This window comes from Lissotriton helveticus, chromosome 4_1 (genome assembly GCF_964261635.1).
Source record: "Lissotriton helveticus chromosome 4_1, aLisHel1.1, whole genome shotgun sequence".
Classification (NCBI taxonomy): Eukaryota; Metazoa; Chordata; class Amphibia; order Caudata; family Salamandridae; genus Lissotriton; species Lissotriton helveticus.
In genome coordinates, this window is record NC_136063.1 from 970,180,116 (window position 1) to 970,199,057 (window position 18,942).

General features: G+C 33.1%; 13 non-coding genes across 13 annotated transcripts; all 13 read left to right on the top strand.

The window, feature by feature from the left end:
* Positions 1-3,640: 3,640 nt before the first annotated feature.
* Positions 3,641-3,714, top strand: TRNAI-AAU (transfer RNA isoleucine (anticodon AAU)). Its single transcript has one exon. It is a non-coding gene; the product is annotated as a tRNA-Ile (tRNA).
* A 1,232-nt stretch (positions 3,715-4,946) lies between these two features.
* On the top strand, positions 4,947-5,020 carry TRNAI-AAU (transfer RNA isoleucine (anticodon AAU)). The gene has a single exon. It is a non-coding gene; the product is annotated as a tRNA-Ile (tRNA).
* Positions 5,021-5,809: 789 nt separating this feature from the next.
* On the top strand, positions 5,810-5,883 carry TRNAI-AAU (transfer RNA isoleucine (anticodon AAU)). Its single transcript has one exon. It is a non-coding gene; the product is annotated as a tRNA-Ile (tRNA).
* Positions 5,884-6,463: 580 nt separating this feature from the next.
* On the top strand, positions 6,464-6,537 carry TRNAI-AAU (transfer RNA isoleucine (anticodon AAU)). The gene has a single exon. It is a non-coding gene; the product is annotated as a tRNA-Ile (tRNA).
* A 3,826-nt stretch (positions 6,538-10,363) lies between these two features.
* TRNAI-AAU (transfer RNA isoleucine (anticodon AAU)) lies at positions 10,364-10,437 on the top strand. The gene has a single exon. It is a non-coding gene; the product is annotated as a tRNA-Ile (tRNA).
* A 2,096-nt stretch (positions 10,438-12,533) lies between these two features.
* Positions 12,534-12,607, top strand: TRNAI-AAU (transfer RNA isoleucine (anticodon AAU)). The gene has a single exon. It is a non-coding gene; the product is annotated as a tRNA-Ile (tRNA).
* Positions 12,608-13,397: 790 nt separating this feature from the next.
* TRNAI-AAU (transfer RNA isoleucine (anticodon AAU)) lies at positions 13,398-13,471 on the top strand. The gene has a single exon. It is a non-coding gene; the product is annotated as a tRNA-Ile (tRNA).
* Positions 13,472-14,051: 580 nt separating this feature from the next.
* TRNAI-AAU (transfer RNA isoleucine (anticodon AAU)) lies at positions 14,052-14,125 on the top strand. The gene has a single exon. It is a non-coding gene; the product is annotated as a tRNA-Ile (tRNA).
* A 790-nt stretch (positions 14,126-14,915) lies between these two features.
* On the top strand, positions 14,916-14,989 carry TRNAI-AAU (transfer RNA isoleucine (anticodon AAU)). The gene has a single exon. It is a non-coding gene; the product is annotated as a tRNA-Ile (tRNA).
* Positions 14,990-15,570: 581 nt separating this feature from the next.
* On the top strand, positions 15,571-15,644 carry TRNAI-AAU (transfer RNA isoleucine (anticodon AAU)). Its single transcript has one exon. It is a non-coding gene; the product is annotated as a tRNA-Ile (tRNA).
* A 789-nt stretch (positions 15,645-16,433) lies between these two features.
* TRNAI-AAU (transfer RNA isoleucine (anticodon AAU)) lies at positions 16,434-16,507 on the top strand. Its single transcript has one exon. It is a non-coding gene; the product is annotated as a tRNA-Ile (tRNA).
* Positions 16,508-17,950: 1,443 nt separating this feature from the next.
* Positions 17,951-18,024, top strand: TRNAI-AAU (transfer RNA isoleucine (anticodon AAU)). The gene has a single exon. It is a non-coding gene; the product is annotated as a tRNA-Ile (tRNA).
* A 579-nt stretch (positions 18,025-18,603) lies between these two features.
* TRNAI-AAU (transfer RNA isoleucine (anticodon AAU)) lies at positions 18,604-18,677 on the top strand. Its single transcript has one exon. It is a non-coding gene; the product is annotated as a tRNA-Ile (tRNA).
* The last annotated feature ends 265 nt before the right edge of the window (positions 18,678-18,942 follow it).

Sequence of the window (18,942 nt, forward strand, 5' to 3'; positions counted from 1 at the left end):
TCACAGGTTCGATCCCTGTACAGGCCAAGTTCAATTGTTTGAACAAAGATGAATTCTTCTTGTGTCTCATTTTGGACTGTTAATCTTCTTGAATCACACGCTGCTTGAAGGATTGGATGGAATCAGTAGCATTTCATCATCTGCTAATTCTTCAAAAGTATTCTATATATTTAGTGAGCCTATTAGTTTAGTCTGTTAGAGCATGAAGTTAAAAACGCAAAGGACATAATTTCAATCAGTCTCCAAGCCAATACTTGATGCTCCTTTAATGTTGAAAATAGATGTATTTTCTTCTGTATCATGTTTACCTCCATATTTCCTTTGCGCAGAAGCTGATAGAATGATTAGATGAATCAATTGAATATAGGTGATGAATATTTATTTATTGCTAAACCACGTGGAAAAAACGTTAGTGGTTCAAAATTCTAACACTAAGTATGGAAATCCCTTTTGTATTGCAATTTTTTTGAAGTCATATTAGTTTCTTCATGTTGATAATATGAAAGTTAATTCATATTAAACAGCTGAAATTAAGCTTTCCAAATCTTCCGGTTGAACTATCATTAGCACTGCTTCCTGTGCTGGTCCTCCAGAAGATGTGCAAATTGGCCTTTTAGCTCAGTTGGTTAGAGCGTGGTGCTAATAACGCCAAGGTCACAGATTCGATCCCTGTACAGGCCAAATTTAATTCTTTGAAAAAGATTAATTTTTCTTGTGTCTCATTTTGGACTGTTTATCTCCTTGGATCAAACGCTGCTTGAAGGACTGGATGAATACATTTGATATAATTATAGAATTAATTACTATTCTTAAAGCGCCTGGAATATCTATTAATGGTTCTAAGTTCTAACGCCAAGTAACTAAATCTCTTATTTATAGCAATTTATTGAGATCATTTTTGTTTAGTCTTGTTGATAATATATAAAGATACTATGAATGTAAATAGCTGAATATAAGCTTTCCAACTATCCCGGATTAACAATCAGTAGTACTTCATCATCTGCTTCATCTTCAGTAGTATGCTATATATTTAGTGACTCTATTAGTTTAGTCTGTTAGAGCATGAAGTTAAAAACGCCAAGGACATACTTTCAATCAGTCTCCAAGCCAATACTTGATGCTCCTTTAATGTTGAAAATAGATGTATTTTCTACTGTATCATGTTTATCTCTATATTTCCTTTGAGGAGAAGCTGATAAAATGATTAGATGAATCAATTCAATATAGGTGATGAATATTTATTTATTTCTTAACCACATGGAAAAAACGTTAATGGTTCTAAGTTCTAACACTAAGTATGAAAATCTCTTTTGTATTGTAATTTTTTTTAAGTCATATTAGTTTCTTCATGTTGATAATATATAACAATAACTTCATGGTAAACTGCTGAAATTAAGTTTTCCAAATCTCCTGGGTTAACTATTATTTGCCCTTCTTCATTTGCTGGACATCCAGGTAGTTGTGCAAAATGGCCTGTTAGCTCAGATGGTTTGAGCGTGGTGCTAATAACGCCAAGGTCACAGGTTCGATCCCTGTACAGGCCAAGTTCAATTGTTTGAACAAAGATGAATTCTTCTTGTGTCTCATTTTGGACTGTTAATCTTCTTGAATCACACGCTGCTTGAAGGATTGGATGGAATCAGTAGCATTTCATCATCTGCTAATTCTTCAAAAGTATTCTATATATTTAGTGAGCCTATTAGTTTAGTCTGTTAGAGCATGAAGTTAAAAACGCAAAGGACATAATTTCAATCAGTCTCCAAGCCAATACTTGATGCTCCTTTAATGTTGAAAATAGATGTATTTTCTTCTGTATCATGTTTACCTCCATATTTCCTTTGCGCAGAAGCTGATAGAATGATTAGATGAATCAATTGAATATAGGTGATGAATATTTATTTATTGCTAAACCACGTGGAAAAAACGTTAGTGGTTCAAAATTCTAACACTAAGTATGGAAATCCCTTTTGTATTGCAATTTTTTTGAAGTCATATTAGTTTCTTCATGTTGATAATATGAAAGTTAATTCATATTAAACAGCTGAAATTAAGCTTTCCAAATCTTCCGGTTGAACTATCATTAGCACTGCTTCCTGTGCTGGTCCTCCAGAAGATGTGCAAATTGGCCTTTTAGCTCAGTTGGTTAGAGCGTGGTGCTAATAACGCCAAGGTCACAGATTCGATCCCTGTACAGGCCAAATTTAATTCTTTGAAAAAGATTAATTTTTCTTGTGTCTCATTTTGGACTGTTTATCTCCTTGGATCAAACGCTGCTTGAAGGACTGGATGAATACATTTGATATAATTATAGAATTAATTACTATTCTTAAAGCGCCTGGAATATCTATTAATGGTTCTAAGTTCTAACGCCAAGTAACTAAATCTCTTATTTATAGCAATTTATTGAGATCATTTTTGTTTAGTCTTGTTGATAATATATAAAGATACTATGAATGTAAATAGCTGAATATAAGCTTTCCAACTATCCCGGATTAACAATCAGTAGTACTTCATCATCTGCTTCATCTTCAATAGTATGCTATATATTTAGTGACTCTATTAGTTTAGTCTGTTAGAGCATGAAGTTAAAAATGACAAGGACATACTTTCAATCAGTCTCCAAGCCAATACTTGATGCTCCTTTAATGTTGAAAATAGATGTATTTTCTACTGTATCATGTTTATCTCTATATTTCCTTTGAGGAGAAGCTGATAAAATGATTAGATGAATCAATTCAATATAGGTGATGAATATTTATTTATTTCTTAACCACATGGAAAAAACGTTAATGGTTCTAAGTTCTAACACTAAGTATGAAAATCTCTTTTGTATTGTAATTTTTTTTAAGTCATATTAGTTTCTTCATGTTGATAATATATAACAATAACTTCATGGTAAACTGCTGAAATTAAGCTTTCCAAATCTCCTGGGTTAACTATCATTTGCCCTTCTTCATTTGCTGGACCTCCAGGTAGTGGTGCAAAATGACCTGTTAGCTCAGATGGTTAGAGCATGGTGCTAATAACGCCAAGGTCACAGGTTCGATCCCTGTATAGGCCAAGTTCAATTGTTTGAACAAAGATGAATTTTTCTTGTGTCTCATTTTGGACTGTTAATCTTCTTGAATCACACGCTGCTTGAAGGATTGGATGGAATCAGTAGCATTTCATCATCTGCTAATTCTTCAAAAGTATTCTATATATTTAGTGAGCCTATTAGTTTAGTCTGTTAGAGCATGAAGTTAAAAACGCAAAGGACATAATTTCAATCAGTCTCCAAGCCAATACTTGATTCTCCTTTAATGTTGAAAATAGATGTATTTTCTCTGTATCATGTTTACCTCTATATTTCCTTTGCGCAGAAGCTGATAGAATGATTAGATGAATCAATTGAATATAGGTGATGAATATTTATTTATTGCTAAACCACGTAGAAAAAACGTTAGTGGTTCAAAATTCTAACACTAAGTGTGGAAATCTCTTTTGTATTGCAATTTTTTTGAAGTCATATTAGTTTCTTCATGTTGATAATATGAAAGTTAATTCATATTAAACAGCTGAAATTAAGCTTTCCAAATCTCCCGGTTGAACTATCATTAGCACTGCTTCGTGTGCTGGTCCTCCAGAAGATGTGCAAATTGGCCTTTTAGCTCAGTTGGTTAGAGCGTGGTGCTAATAACGCCAAGGTCACAGGTTCGATCCCTGTACAGGCCAAGTTTAATTGTTTGAAAAAAGATTAATTTTTCTAGTGTCTCATTTTGGACTGTTTATCTCCTTGAATCACACGCTGCTTGAAGGATTGGATGGAATCAGTAGCATTTCATCATCTGCTAATTCTTCAAAAGTATTCTATATATTTAGTGAGCCTATTAGTTTAGTCTGTTAGAGCATGAAGTTAAAAACGCAAAGGACATAATTTCAATCAGTCTCCAAGCCAATGCTTGATTCTCCTTTAATGTTGAAAATAGATGTATTTTCTCTGTATCATGTTTACCTCTATATTTCCTTTGCGCAGAAGCTGATAGAATGATTAGATGAATCAATTGAATATAGGTGATGAATATTTATTTATTGCTAAACCACGTGGAAAAAACGTTAGTGGATCAAAATTCTAACACTAAGTGTGGAAATCTCTTTTGTATTGCAATTTTTTTGAAGTCATATTAGTTTCTTCATGTTGATAATATGAAAGTTAATTCATATTAAACAGCTGAAATTAAGCTTTCCAAATCTCCCGGTTGAACTATCATTAGCACTGCTTCGTGTGCTGGTCCTCCAGAAGATTTGCAAATTGGCCTTTTAGCTCAGATGGTTAGAGCGTGGTGCTAATAACGCCAAGGTCACAGGTTCGATCCCTGTACAGGCCACGTTTAATTGTTTGAAAAAAGATTAATTTTTCTAGTGTCTCATTTTGGACTGTTTATCTCCTTGAATCACACGCTGCTTGAAGGATTGGATGGAATCAGTAGCATTTCATCATCTGCTAATTCTTCAAAAGTATTCTATATATTTAGTGAGCCTATTAGTTTAGTCTGTTAGAGCATGAAGTTAAAAACGCAAAGGACATAATTTCAATCAGTCTCCAAGCCAATACTTGATTCTCCTTTAATGTTGAAAATAGATGTATTTTCTCTGTATCATGTTTACCTCTATATTTCCTTTGCGCAGAAGCTGATAGAATGATTAGATGAATCAATTGAATATAGGTGATGAATATTTATTTATTGCTAAACCACGTGGAAAAAACGTTACTGGTTCAAAATTCTAACACTAAGTATGGAAATCTCTTTTGTATTGCAATTTTTTTGAAGTCATATTAGTTTCTTCATGTTGATAATATGAAAGTTAATTCATATTAAACAGCTGAAATTAAGCTTTCCAAATCTCCCGGTTGAACTATCATTAGCACTGCTTCCTGTGCTGGTCCTCCAGAAGATGTGCAAATTGGCCTGTTAGCTCAGTTGGTTAGAGCGTGGTGCTAATAACGCCAAGGTCACAGGTTCGATCCCTGTACAGGCCAAGTTTAATTCTTTGAAAAAAGATGAATATTTCTTGTGTCTCATTTTGGACTGTTTATCTCCTTGGATCAAACGCTGCTTGAAGGATTGGATGAATACATTTGATATATTTATAGAATTAATTACTATTCTTAAAGCGCCTGGAATATCTATTAATGATTCTAAGTTCTAACGCCAAGTAACTAAATCTCTTATTTATAGCAATTTATTGATATCATTTTTGTTTAGTCTTGTTGATAATATATAAAGATACTATGAATGTAAACAGCTGAGTATAAGCTTTCCAACTATCCCGGATTAACAATCAGTAGGACTTCATCATCTGCTTCATCTTCAATAGTATGCTATATATTTAGTGACTCTATTAGTTTAGTCTGTTAGAGCATGAAGTTAAAAACGACAAGGACATACTTTCAATCAGTCTCCAAACCAATACTTGATGCTCCTTTAATGTTGAAAATAGATGTATTTTCTACTGTATCATGTTTATCTCTATATTTCCTTTGAGGAGAAGCTGATAAAATGATTAGATGAATCAATTCAATATAGGTGATGAATATTTATTTATTGCTTAACCACATGAAAAAAACGTTAATGGTTCTAAGTTCTAACACTAAGTATGAAAATCTCTTTTGTATTGTATTTTTTTTAAGTCATATTAGTTTCTTCATGTTGATAATATATAACAATAACTTCATGGTAAACTGCTGAAATTAAGTTTTCCAAATCTCCTGGGTTAACTATTATTTGCCCTTCTTCATTTGCTGGACATCAAGGTAGTTGTGCAAAATGGCCTGTTAGCTCAGATGGTTAGAGCGTGGTGCTAATAACGCCAAGGTCACAGGTTCGATCCCTGTACAGGCCAAGTTCAATTGTTTGAACAAAGATGAATTTTTCTTGTGTCTCATTTTGGACTGTTAATCTTCTTCAATCACACGCTGCTTGAAGGATTGGATGGAATCAGTAGCATTTCATCATCTGCTAATTCTTCAAAAGTATTCTATATATTTAGTGAGCCTATTAGTTTAGTCTGTTAGAGCATGACGTTAAAAACGCAAAGGACATAATTTCAATCAGTCTCCAAGCCAATACTTGATGCTCCTTTAATGTTGAAAATAGATGTATTTTCTTCTGTATCATGTTTACCTCCATATTTCCTTTGCGCAGAAGCTGATAGAATGATTAGATGAATCAATTGAATATAGGTGATGAATATTTATTTATTGCTAAACCACGTGGAAAAAACGTTAGTGGTTCAAAATTCTAACACTAAGTATGGAAATCCCTTTTGTATTGCAATTTTTTTGAAGTCATATTAGTTTCTTCATGTTGATAATATGAAAGTTAATTCATATTAAACAGCTGAAATTAAGCTTTCCAAATCTCCCGGTTGAACTATCATTAGCACTGCTTCCTGTGCTAGTCCTCCAGAAGATGTGCAAATTGGCCTTTTAGCTCAGTTGGTTAGAGCGTGGTGCTAATAACGCCAAGGTCACAGGTTCGATCCCTGTACAGGCCAAGTTTAATTCTTTGAAAAAAGATGAATTTTTCTTGTGTCTCATTTTGGACTGTTTATCTCCTTGGATCAAACGCTGCTTGAAGGACTGGATGAATACATTTGATATAATTATAGAATTAATTACTATTCTTAAAGCGCCTGGAATATCTATTAATGGTTCTAAGTTCTAACGCCAAGTAACTAAATCTCTAATTTATAGCAATTTATTGAGATCATTTTTGTTTAGTCTTGTTGATAATATATAAAGATACTATGAATGTAAATAGCTGAATATAAGCTTTCCAACTATCCCGGATTAACAATCAGTAGGACTTCATCATCTGCTTCATCTTCAATAGTATGCTATATATTTAGTGACTCTATTAGTTTAGTCTGTTAGAGCATGAAGTTAAAAACGACAAGGACATACTTTCAATCAGTCTCCAAGCCAATACTTGATGCTCCTTTAATGTTGAAAATAGATGTATTTTCTACTGTATCATGTTTATCTCTATATTTCCTTTGAGGAGAAGCTGATAAAATGATTAGATGAATCAATTCAATATAGGTGATGAATATTTATTTATTGCTTAACCACATGGAAAAAACGTTAATGGTTCTAAGTTCTAACACTAAGTATGAAAATCTCTTTTGTATTGTAATTTTTTTTAAGTCATATTAGTTTCTTCATGTTGATAATATATAACAATAACTTCATGGTAAACTGCTGAAATTAAGCTTTCCAAATCTCCTGGGTTAACTATCATTTGCCCTTCTTCATTTGCTGGACCTCCAGGTAGTGGTGCAAAATGACCTGTTAGCTCAGATGGTTAGAGCATGGTGCTAATAACGCCAAGGTCACAGGTTCGATCCCTGTACAGGCCAAGTTCAATTGTTTGAACAAAGATGAATTTTTCTTGTGTCTCATTTTGGACTGTTAATCTTCTTGAATCACACGCTGCTTGAAGGATTGGATGGAATCAGTAGCATTTCATCATCTGCTAATTCTTCAAAAGTATTCTATATATTTAGTGAGCCTATTAGTTTAGTCTGTTAGAGCATGAAGTTAAAAACGCAAAGGACATAATTTCAATCAGTCTCCTAGCCAATATTTGAAGCTCCTTTAATGTTGAAAATAGATGTATTTTCTTCTGTATCATGTTTACATCCATATTTCCTTTGCGCAGAAGCTGATAGAATGATTAGATGAATCAATTGAATATAGGTGATGAATATTTATTTATTGCTAAACCAAGTGGAAAAAACGTTACTGGTTCAAAATTCAAACACTAAGTATGGAAATCTCTTTTGTATTGCAATTTTTTTGAAGTTATATTAGTTTCTTCATGTTGATAATATGAAAGTTAATTCATATTAAACAGCTGAAATTAAGCTTTCCAAATCTCCCGGTTGAACTATCATTAGCACTGCTTCCTGTGCTGGTCCTCCAGAAGATGTGCAAATTGGCCTGTTAGCTCACTTGGTTAGAGCGTGGTGCTAATAATGCCAAGGTCACAGGTTCGATCCCTGTACAGGCCAAGTTTAATTCTTTGAAAAAAGATGAATTTTTCTTGTGTCTCATTTTGGACTGTTTATCTCCTTGGATCAAACGCTGCTTGAAGGATTGGATGAATACATTTGATATAATTATAGAATTAATTACTATTCTTAAAGCGCCTGGAATATCTATTAATGGTTCTAAGTTCTAACGCCAAGTAACTAAATCTCTTATTTATTGCAATTTATTGAGATCATTTTTGTTTAGTCTTGTTGATAATATATAAAGATACTATGAATGTAAACAGCTGAATATAAGCTTTCCAACTATCCCGGATTAACAATCAGTAGGACTTCATCATCTGCTTCATCTTCAGTAGTATGCTATATATTTAGTGACTCTATTAGTTTAGTCTGTTAGAGCATGAAGTTAAAAACGACAAGGACATACTTTCAATCAGTCTCCAAGCCAATACTTGATGCTCCTTTAATGTTGAAAATAGATGTATTTTCTACTGTATCATGTTTATCTCTATATTTCCTTTGAGGAGAAGCTGATAAAATGATTAGATGAATCAATTCAATATAGGTGATGAATATTTATTTATTGCTTAACCACATGGAAAAAACGTTAATGGTTCTAAGTTCTAACACTAAGTATGAAAATCTCTTTTGTATTGTAATTTTTTTTAAGTCATATTAGTTTCTTAATGTTGATAATATATAACAATAACTTCATGGTAAACTGCTGAAATTAAGCTTTCCAAATCTCCTGGGTTAACTATCATTTGCCCTTCTTCATTTGCTGGACCTCCAGGTAGTGGTGCAAAATGACCTGTTAGCTCAGATGGTTAGAGCATGGTGCTAATAACGCCAAGGTCACAGGTTTGATCCCTGTACAGGCCAAGTTCAATTGTTTGAACAAAGATGAATTTTTCTTGTGTCTCATTTTGGACTGTTAATCTTCTTGAATCACACGCTGCTTGAAGGATTGGATGGAATCAGTAGCATTTCATCATCTGCTAATTCTTCAAAAGTATTCTATATATTTAGTGAGCCTATTAGTTTAGTCTGTTAGAGCATGAAGTTAAAAACGCAAAGGACATCATTTCAATCAGTCTCCTAGCCAATATTTGAAGCTCCTTTAATGTTGAAAATAGATGTATTTTCTTCTGTATCATGTTTACATCCATATTTCCTTTGCGCAGAAGCTGATAGAATGATTAGATGAATCAATTGAATATAGGTGATGAATATTTATTTATTGCTAAACCACGTGGAAAAAACGTTACTGGTTCAAAATTCAAACACTAAGTATGGAAATCTCTTTTGTATTGCAATTTTTTTGAAGTTATATTAGTTTCTTCATGTTGATAATATGAAAGTTAATTCATATTAAACAGCTGAAATTAAGCTTTCCAAATCTCCCGGTTGAACTATCATTAGCACTGCTTCCTGTGCTGGTCCTCCAGAAGATGTGCAAATTGGCCTGTTAGCTCACTTGGTTAGAGCGTGGTGCTAATAATGCCAAGGTCACAGGTTCGATCCCTGTACAGGCCAAGTTTAATTCTTTGAAAAAAGATGAATTTTTCTTGTGTCTCATTTTGGACTGTTTATCTCCTTGGATCAAACGCTGCTTGAAGGATTGGATGAATACATTTGATATAATTAGAGAATTAATTACTATTCTTAAAGCGCCTGGAATATCTATTAATGGTTCTAAGTTCTAACGCCAAGTAACTAAATCTCTTATTTATTGCAATTTATTGAGATCATTTTTGTTTAGTCTTGTTGATAATATATAAAGATACTATGAATGTAAACAGCTGAATATAAGCTTTCCAACTATCCCGGATTAACAATCAGTAGGACTTCATCATCTGCTTCATCTTCAGTAGTATGCTATATATTTAGTGACTCTATTAGTTTAGTCTGTTAGAGCATGAAGTTAAAAACGCCAAGGACATACTTTCAATCAGTCTCCAAGCCAATACTTGATGCTCCTTTAATGTTGAAAATAGATGTATTTTCTACTGTATCATGTTTATCTCTATATTTCCTTTGAGGAGAAGCTGATAAAATGATTAGATGAATCAATTCAATATAGGTGATGAATATTTATTTATTGCTTAACCTCATGGAAAAAACGTTAATGGTTCTAAGTTCTAACACTAAGTATGAAAATCTCTTTTGTATTGTAATTTTTTTTAAGTCATATTAGTTTCTTCATGTTGATAATATATAACAATAACTTCATGGTAAACTGCTGAAATTAAGCTTTCCAAATCTCCTGGGTTAACTATCATTTGCCCTTCTTCATTTGCTGGACCTCCAGGTAGTTGTGCAAAATGGCCTGTTAGCTCAGATGGTTAGAGCGTGGTGCTAATAACGCCAAGGTCACAGGTTCGATCCCTGTACAGGCCAAGTTTAATTGTTTGAAAAAAGATTCATTTTTCTAGTGTCTCATTTTGGACTGTTTATCTCCTTGAATCACACGCTGCTTGAAGGATTGGATGGAATCAGTAGCATTTCATCATCTGCTAATTCTTCAAAAGTATTCTATATATTTAGTGAGCCTATTAGTTTAGTCTGTTAGAGCATGAAGTTAAAAACGCAAAGGACATAATTTCAATCAGTCTCCAAGCCAATACTTGATTCTCCTTTAATGTTGAAAATAGATGTATTTTCTCTGTATCATGTTTACCTCTATATTTCCTTTGCGCAGAAGCTGATAGAATGATTAGATGAATCAATTGAATATAGGTGATGAATATTTATTTATTGCTAAACCACGTGGAAAAAACGTTAGTGGTTCAAAATTCTAACACTAAGTGTTGAAATCTCTTTTGTATTGCAATTTTTTTGAAGTCATATTAGTTTCTTCATGTTGATAATATGAAAGTTAATTCATATTAAACAGCTGAAATTAAGCTTTCCAAATCTCCCGGTTGAACTATCATTAGCACTGCTTCGTGTGCTGGTCCTCCAGAAGATGTGCAAATTGGCCTTATAGCTCAGTTGGTTAGAGCGTGGTGCTAATAACGCCAAGGTCACAGGTTCGATCCCTGTACAGGCCAAGTTTAATTCTTTGAAAAAAGATTAATTTTTCTTGTGTCTCATTTTGGACTGTTTATCTCCTTGGATCAAACGCTGCTTGAAGGACTGGATGAATACATTTAATATAATTATAGAATTAATTACTATTCTTAAAGCGCTTGGAATATCTATTAATGATTCTAAGTTCTAACGCCAAGTAACTAAATCTCTTATTTATAGCAATTTATTGAGATCATTTTTGTTTAGTCTAGTTGATAATATATAAAGATACTATGAATGTAAACAGCTGAATATAAGCTTTCCGACTATCCCGGATTAACAATCAGTAGGACTTCATCATCTGCTTCATCTTCAATAGTATGCTATATATTTAGTGACTCTATTAGTTTAGTCTGTTAGAGCATGAAGTTAAAAACGCCAAGGACATACTTTCAATCAGTCTCCAAGCCAATACTTGATGCTCCTTTAATGTTGAAAATAGATGTATTTTCTACTGTATCATGTTTATCTCTATATTTCCTTTGAGGAGAAGCTGATAAAATGATTAGATGAATCAATTCAATATAGGTGATGAATATTTATTTATTGCTTAACCACATGGAAAAAATGTTAATGGTTCTAAGTTCTAACACTAAGTATGTAAATCTCTTTTGTATTGTAATTTTTTTAAGTCATATTAGTTTCTTCATGTTGATAATATATAACAATAACTTCATGGTAAACTGCTGAAATTAAGCTTTCCAAATCTCCTGGGTTAACTATCATTTGCCCTTCTTCATTTGCTGGACATCCAGGTAGTTGTGCAAAATTGCCTGTTAGCTCAGATGGTTAGAGCGTGGTGCTAATAACGCCAAGGTCACAGGTTCGATCCCTGTACAGGCCAAGTTTAATTGTTTGAACAAAGATGAATTTTTCTTGTGTCTCATTTTGGACTGTTTATCTCCTTGAATCACACGCTGCTTGAAGGATTGGATGGAATCAGTAGCATTTCATCATCTGCAAATTCTTCAAAAGTATTCTATATATTTAGTGAGCCTATTAGTTTAGTCTGTTAGAGCATGAAGTTAAAAACGCAAAGGACATAATTTCAATCAGTCTCCAAGCCAATACTTGATGCTCCTTTAATGTTGAAAATAGATGTATTTTCTTCTGTATCATGTTTACCTCCATATTTCCTTTGCGCAGAAGCTGATAGAATGATTAGATGAATCAATTGAATATAGGTGATGAATATTTATTTATTGCTAAACCACGTGGAAAAAACGTTACTGGTTCAAAATTCTAACACTAAGTATGGAAATCTCTTTTGTATTGCAATTTTTTTGAAGTCATATTAGTTTCTTCATGTTGATAATATGAAAGTTAATTCATATTAAACAGCTGAAATTAAGCTTTCCAAATCTCCCGGTTGAACTATCATTAGCACTGCTTCCTGTGCTGGTCCTCCAGAAGATGTGCAAATTGGCCTGTTAGCTCAGTTGGTTAGAGCGTGGTGCTAATAACGCCAAGGTCACAGGTTCGATCCCTGTACAGGCCAAGTTTAATTCTTTGAAAAAAGATGAATATTTCTTGTGTCTCATTTTGGACTGTTTATCTCCTTGGATCAAACGCTGCTTGAAGGATTGGATGAATACATTTGATATATTTATAGAATTAATTACTATTCTTAAAGCGCCTGGAATATCTATTAATGGTTCTAAGTTCTAACGCCAAGTAACTAAATCTTTTATTTATTGCAATTTATTGAGATCATTTTTGTTTAGTCTTGTTGATAATATATAAAGATACTATGAATGTAAACAGCTGAATATAAGCTTTCCGACTATCCCGGATTAACAATCAGTAGGACTTCATCATCTGCTTCATCTTCAATAGTATGCTATATATTTAGTGACTCTATTAGTTTAGTCTGTTAGAGCATGAAGTTAAAAACGCCAAGGACATACTTTCAATCAGTCTCCAAGCCAATACTTGATGCTCCTTTAATGTTGAAAATAGATGTATTTTCTACTGTATCATGTTTATCTCTATATTTCCTTTGAGGAGAAGCTGATAAAATGATTAGATGAATCAATTCAATATAGGTGATGAATATTTATTTATTGCTTAACCACATGAAAAAAACGTTAATGGTTCTAAGTTCTAACACCAAGTATGTAAATCTCTTTTGTATTGTAATTTTTTTTAAGTCATATTAGTTTCTTCATGTTGATAATATATAACAATAACTTCATGGTAAACTGCTGAAATTAAGCTTTCCAAATCTCCTGGGTTAACTATCATTTGCCCTTCTTCATATGCTGGACCTCCAGCTAGCTGTGCAAAATGGCCTGTTAGCTCAGATGGTTAGAGCGTGGTGCTAATAACGCCAAGGTCACAGGTTCGATCCCTGTACAGGCCAAGTTTAATTATTTGAACAAAGATGATTTTTTCTTGTGTCTCATTTTGGACTGTTTATCTCCGTGAATCACACGCTGCTTGAAGGATTGGATGGAATCAGTAGCATTTCATCATCTGCAAATTCTTCAAAAGTATTCTATATATTTAGTGAGCCTATTAGTTTAGTCTGTTAGAGCATGAAGTTAAAAACGCAAAGGACATAATTTCAATCAGTCTCCAAGCCAATACTTGATGCTCCTTTAATGTTGAAAATAGATGTATTTTCTTCTGTATCATGTTTACCTCCATATTTCCTTTGCGCAGAAGCTGATAGAATGATTAGATGAATCAATTGAATATAGGTGATGAATATTTATTTATTGCTAAACCACGTGGAAAAAACGTTACTGGTTCAAAATTCTAACACTAAGTATGGAAATCTCTTTTGTATTGCAATTTTTTTGAAGTCATATTAGTTTCTTCATGTTGATAATATGAAAGGTAATTCATATTAAACAGCTGAAATTAAGCTTTTCAAATCTCCCGGTTGAACTATCATTAGCACTGCTTCCTGTGCTGGTCCTCCAGAAGATGTGCAAATTGGCCTGTTAGCTCAGTTGGTTAGAGCGTGGTGCTAATAACGCCAAGGTCACAGGTTCGATCCCTGTACAGGCCAAGTTTAATTCTTTGAAAAAAGATGAATATTTCTTGTGTCTCATTTTGGACTGTTTATCTCCTTGGATCAAACGCTGCTTGAAGGATTGGATGAATACATTTGATATATTTATAGAATTAATTACTATTCTTAAAGCGCCTGGAATATCTATTAATGGTTCTAAGTTCTAACGCCAAGTAACTAAATCTTTTATTTATTGCAATTTATTGAGATCATTTTTGTTTAGTCTTGTTGATAATATATAAAGATACTATGAATGTAAACAGCTGAATATAAGCTTTCCAACTATCCCTGATTAACAATCAGTAGGACTTCATCATCTGCTTCATCTTCAATAGTATGCTATATATTTAGTGACTCTATTAGTTTAGTCTGTTAGAGCATGAAGTTAAAAACGCCAAGGACATACTTTCAATCAGTCTCCAAGCCAATACTTGATGCTCCTTTAATGTTGAAAATAGATGTATTTTCTACTGTATCATGTTTATCTCTATATTTCCTTTGAGGAGAAGCTGATAAAATGATTAGATGAATCAATTCAATATAGGTGATGAATATTTATTTATTGCTTAACCACATGAAAAAAACGTTAATGGTTCTAAGTTCTAACACTAAGTATGTAAATCTCTTTTGTATTGTAATTTTTTTTAAGTCATATTAGTTTCTTCATGTTGATAATATATAACAATAACTTCATGGTAAACTGCTGAAATTAAGCTTTCCAAATCTCCTGGGTTAACTATCATTTGCCCTTCTTCATATGCTGGACCTCCAGCTAGCTGTGCAAAATGGCCTGTTAGCTCAGATGGTTAGAGCGTGGTGCTAATAACGCCAAGGTCACAGGTTCGATCCCTGTACAGGCCAAGTTTAATTGTTTGAACAAAGATGATTTTTTTCTTGTGTCTCATTTTGGACTGTTTATCTCCGTGAATCACACGCTGCTTGAAGGATTGGATGGAATCAGTAGCATTTCATCATCTGCAAATTCTTCAAAAGTATTCTATATATTTAGTGAGCCTATTAGTTTAGTCTGTTAGAGCATGAAGTTAAAAACGCAAAGGACATAATTTCAATCAGTCTCCAAGCCAATACTTGATGCTCCTTTAATGTTGAAAATAGATGTATTTTCTTCTGTATCATGTTTACCTCCATATTTCCTTTGCGCAGAAGCTGATAGAATGATTAGATGAATCAATTGAATATAGGTGATGAATATTTATTTATTGCTAAACCACGTGGAAAAAACGTTACTGGTTCAAAATTCTAACACTAAGTATGGAAATCTCTTTTGTATTGCAATTTTTTTGAAGTCATATTAGTTTCTTCATGTTGATAATATGAAAGGTAATTCATATTAAACAGCTGAAATTAAGCTTTCCAAATCTCCCGGTTGAACTATCATTAGCACTGCTTCCTGTGCTGGTCCTCCAGAAGATGTGCAAATTGGCCTGTTAGCTCAGTTGGTTAGAGCGTGGTGCTAATAACGCCAAGGTCACAGGTTCGATCCCTGTACAGGCCAAGTTTAATTCTTTGAAAAAAGATGAATATTTCTTGTGTCTCATTTTGGACTGTTTATCTCCTTGGATCAAACGCTGCTTGAAGGATTGGATGATTACATTTGATATATTTATAGAATTAATTACTATTCTTAAAGCGCCTGGAATATCTATTAATGGTTCTAAGTTCTAACGCCAAGTAACTAAATCTTTTATTTATTGCAATTTATTGAGATCATTTTTGTTTAGTCTTGTTGATAATATATAAAGATACTATGAATGTAAATATCTGAATATAAGCTTTCCAACTATCCCGGATTAACAATCAGTAGGACTTCATCATCTGCTTCATCTTCAATAGTATGCTATATATTTAGTGACTCTATTAGTTTAGTCTGTTAGAGCATGAAGTTAAAAACGACAAGGACATACTTTCAATCAGTCTCCAAGCCAATACTTGATGCTCCTTTAATGTTGAAAATAGATGTATTTTCTACTGTATCATGTTTATCTCTATATTTCCTTTGAGGAGAAGCTGATAAAATGATTAGATGAATCAATTCAATATAGGTGATGAATATTTATTTATTGCTTAACCACATGGAAAAAACGTTAATGGTTCTAAGTTCTAACACTAAGTATGAAAATCTCTTTTGTATTGTATTTTTTTTAAGTCATATTAGTTTCTTCATGTGGATAATATATAACAATAACTTCATGGTAAACGGCTGAAATTAAGTTTTCCAAATCTCCTGGGTTAACTATTATTTGCCCTTCTTCATTTGCTGGACATCCAGGTAGTTGTGCAAAATGGCCTGTTAGCTCAGATGGTTAGAGCGTGGTGCTAATAACGCCAAGGTCACAGGTTCGATCCCTGTACAGGCCAAGTTCTATTGTTTGAACAAAGATGAATTTTTCTTGTGTCTCATTTTGGACTGTTAATCTTCTTGAATCACACTCTGCTTGAAGGATTGGATGGAATCAGTAGCATTTCATCATCTTCTAATTCTTCAAAAGTATTCTATATATTTAGTGAGCCTATTAGTTTAGTCTGTTAGAGCATGAAGTTAAAAACGCAAAGGACATAATTTCAATCAGTCTCCAAGCCAATACTTGATGCTCCTTTAATGTTGAAAATAGATGTATTTTCTTCTGTATCATGTTTACCTCCATATTTCCTTTGCGCAGAAGCTGATAGAATGATTAGATGAATCAATTGAATATAGGTGATGAATATTTATTTATTGCTAAACCACGTGGAAAAAACGTTAGTGGTTCAAAATTCTAACACTAAGTATGGAAATCCCTTTTGTATTGCAATTTTTTTGAAGTCATATTAGTTTCTTCATGTTGATAATATGAAAGTTAATTCATATTAAACAGCTGAAATTAAGCTTTCCAAATCTCCCGGTTGAACTATCATTAGCACTGCTTCCTGTGCTGGTCCTCCAGAAGATGTGCAAATCGGCCTTTTAGCTCAGTTGGTTAGAGCGTGGTGCTAATAACGCCAAGGTCACAGATTCGATCCCTGTACAGGCCAAGTTTAATTCTTTGAAAAAGATTAATTTTTCTTGTGTCTCATTTTGGACTGTTTATCTCCTTGGATCAAAAGCTGCTTGAAGGATTGGATGAATACATTTGATATAATTATAGAATTAATTACTATTCTTAAAGCGCCTGGAATATCTATTAATGGTTCTAAGTTCTAACGCCAAGTAACTAAATCTCTTATTTATTGCAATTTATTGAGATCATTTTTGTTTAGTCTTGTTGATAATATATAAAGATACTATGAATGTAAACAGCTGAATATAAGCTTTCCAACTATCCCGGATTAACAATCAGTAGGACTTCATCATCTGCTTCATCTTCAGTAGTATGCTATATATTTAGTGACTCTATTAGTTTAGTCTGTTAGAGCATGAAGTTAAAAACGCCAAGGACATACTTTCAATCAGTCTCCAAGCCAATACTTGATGCTCCTTTAATGTTGAAAATAGATGTATTTTCTACTGTATCATGTTTATCTCTATATTTCCTTTGAGGAGAAGCTGATAAAATGATTAGATGAATCAATTCAATATAGGTGATGAATATTTATTTATTGCTTAACCTCATGGAAAAAACGTTAATGGTTCTAAGTTCTAACACTAAGTATGAAAATCTCTTTTGTATTGTAATTTTTTTTAAGTCATATTAGTTTCTTCATGTTGATAATATATAACAATAACTTCATGGTAAACTGCTGAAATTAAGCTTTCCAAATCTCCTGGGTTAACTATCATTTGCCCTTCTTCATTTGCTGGACCTCCAGGTAGTTGTGCAAAATGGCCTGTTAGCTCAGATGGTTAGAGCGTGGTGCTAATAACGCCAAGGTCACAGGTTCGATCCCTGTACAGGCCAAGTTTAATTGTTTGAAAAAAGATTAATTTTTCTAGTGTCTCATTTTGGACTGTTTATCTCCTTGAATCACACGCTGCTTGAAGGATTGGATGGAATCAGTAGCATTTCATCATCTGCTAATTCTTCAAAAGTATTCTATATATTTAGTGAGCCTATTAGTTTAGTCTGTTAGAGCATGAAGTTAAAAACGCAAAGGACATAATTTCAATCAGTCTCCAAGCCAATACTTGATTCTCCTTTAATGTTGAAAATAGATGTATTTTCTCTGTATCATGTTTACCTCTATATTTCCTTTGCGCAGAAGCTGATAGAATGATTAGATGAATCAATTGAATATAGGTGATGAATATTTATTTATTGCTAAACCACGTGGAAAAAACGTTAGTGGTTCAAAATTCTAACACTAAGTGTGGAAATCTCTTTTGTATTGCAATTTTTTTGAAGTCATATTAGTTTCTTCATGTTGATAATATGAAAGTTAATTCATATTAAACAGCTGAAATTAAGCTTTCCAAATCTCCCGGTTGAACTATCATTAGCACTGCTTCGTGTGCTGGTCCTCCAGAAGATGTGCAAATTGGCCTTTTAGCTCAGTTGGTTAGAGCGTGGTGCTAATAACGCCAAGGTCACAGGTTCGATCCCTGTACAGGCCAAGTTTAATTGTTTGAAAAAAGATTAATTTTTCTAGTGTCTCATTTTGGACTGTTTCTCTCCTTGAATCACACGCTGCTTGAAGGATTGGATGGAATCAGTAGCATTTCATCATCTGCTAATTCTTCAAAAGTATTCTATATATTTAGTGAGCCTATTAGTTTAGTCTGTTAGAGCATGAAGTTAAAAACGCAAAGGACATAATTTCAATCAGTCTCCAAGCCAATACTTGATTCTCCTTTAATGTTGAAAATAGATGTATTTTCT